Source organism: Ooceraea biroi, unplaced genomic scaffold (genome assembly GCF_003672135.1).
Source record: "Ooceraea biroi isolate clonal line C1 unplaced genomic scaffold, Obir_v5.4 UnassembledTig3, whole genome shotgun sequence".
In the NCBI taxonomy this organism is placed as follows: domain Eukaryota; kingdom Metazoa; phylum Arthropoda; class Insecta; order Hymenoptera; family Formicidae; genus Ooceraea; species Ooceraea biroi.
Genome location: NW_020825122.1, coordinates 17,501 through 22,500, shown reverse-complemented (window position 1 = coordinate 22,500; position 5,000 = coordinate 17,501).

The window sequence follows — 5,000 nt, the reverse complement described above, 5'->3', positions numbered from 1 at the left end:
ACGAACCGGTGAGGAGCGCCGGAGGTGTCGTCGACGAAGCAACACGCCGCGAGGGACTTTGGTCGCGGTAGCCGTCCGCCCCGGAGGTGTCGTCCACCGAAGCAACACGCCGCGGGGGACTTTGGTCGCGTTCGTCCACGAAGCAACACGCCGCGGGGGACTTTTGTCGCGGTCGTCCACGAAGCAACACGCCGCGGGCGACTTTGGTCGCGGTCGTCCACGAAGCAACACGCCGCGGGGGACTTTGCGGCGGCCGCGCTCGGCGCCGGAGGTGTCGCCCACCGAAGCAACACGCCGCGAGGGACTTGCGTCACGAACCGGTGAGGAGCGCCGGAGGTGTCGTCGACGAAGCAACACGCCGCGAGGGACTTTGGTCGCGGTCGCCGTCCGCCCCGGAGGTGTCGTCCACCGAAGCAACACGCCGCGGGGGACTTTGGTCGCGGTCGCCGTCCGCCACGGAGGTGTCGTCCACCGAAGCAACACGCCGCGGGGGACTTTGGTCGCGGTAGCCGTCCGCCACGGAGGTGTCGTCCACCGAAGCAACACGCCGCGGGGGACTTTGGTCGCGGTAGCCGTCGGCTCCGGAGGTGTCGTCCACCGAAGCAACACGCCGCGGGGGACTTTTGCCGCGGACGTCCACGAAGCAACACGCCGCGGGCGACTTTGGTCGCGGTCGTCCACGAAGCAACACGCCGCGGGGGACTTTGCGGCGGCCGCGCTCGGCGCCGGAGGTGTCGTCCACCGAAGCAACACGCCGCGGGGGACTTTGGTCGCGGTAGCCGTCGGCTCCGGAGGTGCCGTCCACCGAAGCAACACGCCGCGGGGGACTTTTGTCGCGGTCGTCCACGAAGCAACACGCCGCGGGCGACTTTGGTCGCGTTCGTCCACGAAGCAACACGCCGCGGGGGACTTTTGTCGCGGTCGTCCACGGAGCAACACGCCGCGGGCGACTTTGGTCGCGGTCGTCCACGAAGCAACACGCCGCGGGGGACTTTGCGGCGGCCGCGCTCGGCGCCGGAGGTGTCGTCCACCGAAGCAACACGCCGCGAGGGACTTGCGTCACGAACCGGTGAGGAGCGCCGGAGGTGTCGTCGACGAAGCAACACGCCGCGAGGGACTTTGGTCGCGGTAGCCGTCGGCTCCGGAGGTGTCGTCCACCGAAGCAACACGCCGCGGGGGACTTTGGTCGCGGTCGCCGTCCGCCCCGGAGGTGTCGTCCACCGAAGCAACACGCCGCGGGGGACTTTGGTCGCGGTAGCCGTCGGCTCCGGAGGTGTCGTCCACCGAAGCAACACGCCGCGGGGGACTTTTGTCGCGGTCGTCCACGAAGCAACACGCCGCGGGCGACTTTTGGTCGCGTTCGTCCACGAAGCAACACGCCGCGGGGGACTTTTGTCGCGGTCGTCCACGAAGCAACACGCCGCGGGCGACTTTGGTCGCGGTCGTCCACGAAGCAACACGCCGCGGGGGACTTTGCGGCGGCCGCGCTCGGCGCCGGAGGTGTCGTCCACCGAAGCAACACGCCGCGGGGGACTTTGGTCGCGGTAGCCGTCGGCTCCGGAGGTGTCGTCCACCGAAGCAACACGCCGCGGGGTACTTTGGTCGCGGTCGCCGTCCGCCCCGGAGGTGTCGTCCACCGAAGCAACACGCCGCGGGGGACTTTGGTCGCGGTAGCCGTCGGCTCCGGAGGTGTCGTCCACCGAAGCAACACGCCGCGGGGGACTTTGGTCGCGGTCGCCGTCCGCTCCGGAGGTGTCGTCCACCGAAGCAACACGCCGCGGGGGACTTTGTTCGCGGTCGCCGTCCGCTCCGGAGGTGTCGTCCACCGAAGCAACACGCCGCGGGGGACTCTGGTCGCGTTCGTCCACGAAGCAACACGCCGCGGGGGACTTTTGTCGCGGTCGTGCACGAAGCAACACGCCGCGGGCGACTTTGGTCGCGGTCGTCCACGAAGCAACACGCCGCGGGCGACTTTGCGGCGGCCGCGCTCGGCGCCGGAGGTGTCGTCCACCGAAGCAACACGCCGCGGGGGACTTTGGTCGCGGTAGCCGTCGGCTCCGGAGGTGTCGTCCACCGAAGCAACACGCCGCGGGGGACTTTGTTCGCGGTCGCCGTCCGCTCCGGAGGTGTCGTCCACCGAAGCAACACGCCGCGGGGGACTTTGGTCGCGGTCGCCGTCCGCCCCGGAGGTGTCGTCCACCGAAGCAACACGCCGCGGGGGACTTTGGTCGCGGTAGCCGTCGGCTCCGGAGGTGTCGTCCACCGAAGCAACACGCCGCGGGGGACTTTTGTCGCGGTCGTCCACGAAGCAACACGCCGCGGGCGACTTTTGGTCGCGTTCGTCCACGAAGCAACACGCCGCGGGGGACTTTTGTCGCGGTCGTCCACGAAGCAACACGCCGCGGGCGACTTTGGTCGCGGTCGTCCACGAAGCAACACGCCGCGGGGGACTTTGGTCGCGTTAGCCGTCGGCTCCGGAGGTGTCGTCGCGGTTCGTCCACCGAAGCAACACGCCGCGGGGGACTTTGGTCGCGGTAGCCGTCGGCTCCGGAGGTGTCGTCCACCGAAGCAACACGCCGCGGGGACTTTGGTCGCGGTAGCCGTCGGCTCCGGAGGTGTCGTCCACCGAAGCAACACGCCGCGGGGGACTTTGGTCGCGGTCGCCGTCCGCGCCGGAGGTGTCGTCCACCGAAGCAACACGCCGCGGGGGACTTTGTTCGCGGTCGCCGTCCGCTCCGGAGGTGTCGTCCACCGAAGCAACACGCCGCGGGGGACTCTGGTCGCGTTCGTCCACGAAGCAACCGCCGCGGGGGTGCGGGGCGGCCGAGCGCCGCGGGGGGGTCGCGGTCGGTCCACGAAGCAACACGCCCGGGCGGGCGCCGCGGCGGGCGTGTTGCTTCGGTGGACGACACCTCCGGAGCCGACGGCTACCGCGACAAAAGTCCCCCGCGGCGTGTTGCTTCGGTGGACGACACCTCCGGGCGGACGGCGACCGCGACCAAAGTCCCCCGCGGCGTGTTGCTTCGGTGGACGACACCTCCGGAGCGGACGGCGACCGCGACAAAGTCCCCCGCGGCGTGTTGCTTCGGTGGACGACACCTCCGGAGCCGACGGCTACCGCGACCAAAGTCCCCCGCGGCGTGTTGCTTCGGTGGACGACACCTCCGGCGCCGAGCGCGGCCGCCGCAAAGTCGCCCGCGGCGTGTTGCTTCGTGGACGACCGCGACCAAAGTCGCCCGCGGCGTGTTGCTTCGTGCACGACCGCGACAAAAGTCCCCCGCGGCGTGTTGCTTCGTGGACGAACGCGACCAGAGTCCCCCGCGGCGTGTTGCTTCGGTGGACGACACCTCCGGAGCGGACGGCGACCGCGAACAAAGTCCCCCGCGGCGTGTTGCTTCGGTGGACGACACCTCCGGAGCGGACGGCGACCGCGACCAAAGTCCCCCGCGGCGTGTTGCTTCGGTGGACGACACCTCCGGAGCCGACGGCTACCGCGACCAAAGTACCCCGCGGCGTGTTGCTTCGGTGGACGACACCTCCGGAGCCGACGGCTACCGCGACCAAAGTCCCCCGCGGCGTGTTGCTTCGGTGGACGACACCTCCGGAGCCGACGGCTAACGCGACCAAAGTCCCCCGCGGCGTGTTGCTTCGTGGACGACCGCGACCAAAGTCGCCCGCGGCGTGTTGCTTCGTGGACGACCGCGACAAAAGTCCCCCGCGGCGTGTTGCTTCGTGGACGAACGCGACCAAAAGTCGCCCGCGGCGTGTTGCTTCGTGGACGACCGCGACAAAAGTCCCCCGCGGCGTGTTGCTTCGGTGGACGACACCTCCGGAGCCGACGGCTACCGCGACCAAAGTCCCCCGCGGCGTGTTGCTTCGGTGGACGACACCTCCGGGGCGGACGGCGACCGCGACCAAAGTCCCCCGCGGCGTGTTGCTTCGGTGGACGACACCTCCGGAGCGGACGGCGACCGCGAACAAAGTCCCCCGCGGCGTGTTGCTTCGGTGGACGACACCTCCGGAGCCGACGGCTACCGCGACCAAAGTCCCCCGCGGCGTGTTGCTTCGGTGGACGACACCTCCGGCGCCGAGCGCGGCCGCCGCAAAGTCGCCCGCGGCGTGTTGCTTCGTGGACGACCGCGACCAAAGTCGCCCGCGGCGTGTTGCTTCGTGCACGACCGCGACAAAAGTCCCCCGCGGCGTGTTGCTTCGTGGACGAACGCGACCAGAGTCCCCCGCGGCGTGTTGCTTCGGTGGACGACACCTCCGGAGCGGACGGCGACCGCGAACAAAGTCCCCCGCGGCGTGTTGCTTCGGTGGACGACACCTCCGGAGCGGACGGCGACCGCGACCAAAGTCCCCCGCGGCGTGTTGCTTCGGTGGACGACACCTCCGGAGCCGACGGCTACCGCGACCAAAGTCCCCCGCGGCGTGTTGCTTCGGTGGACGACACCTCCGGGGCGGACGGCGACCGCGACCAAAGTACCCCGCGGCGTGTTGCTTCGGTGGACGACACCTCCGGAGCCGACGGCTACCGCGACCAAAGTCCCCCGCGGCGTGTTGCTTCGGTGGACGACACCTCCGGCGCCGAGCGCGGCCGCCGCAAAGTCCCCCGCGGCGTGTTGCTTCGTGGACGACCGCGACCAAAGTCGCCCGCGGCGTGTTGCTTCGTGGACGACCGCGACAAAAGTCCCCCGCGGCGTGTTGCTTCGTGGACGAACGCGACCAAAAGTCGCCCGCGGCGTGTTGCTTCGTGGACGACCGCGACAAAAGTCCCCCGCGGCGTGTTGCTTCGGTGGACGACACCTCCGGAGCCGACGGCTACCGCGACCAAAGTCCCCCGCGGCGTGTTGCTTCGGTGGACGACACCTCCGGGGCGGACGGCGACCGCGACCAAAGTCCCCCGCGGCGTGTTGCTTCGGTGGACGACACCTCCGGAGCCGACGGCTACCGCGACCAAAGTCCCTCGCGGCGTGTTGCTTCGTCGACGACACCTCCGG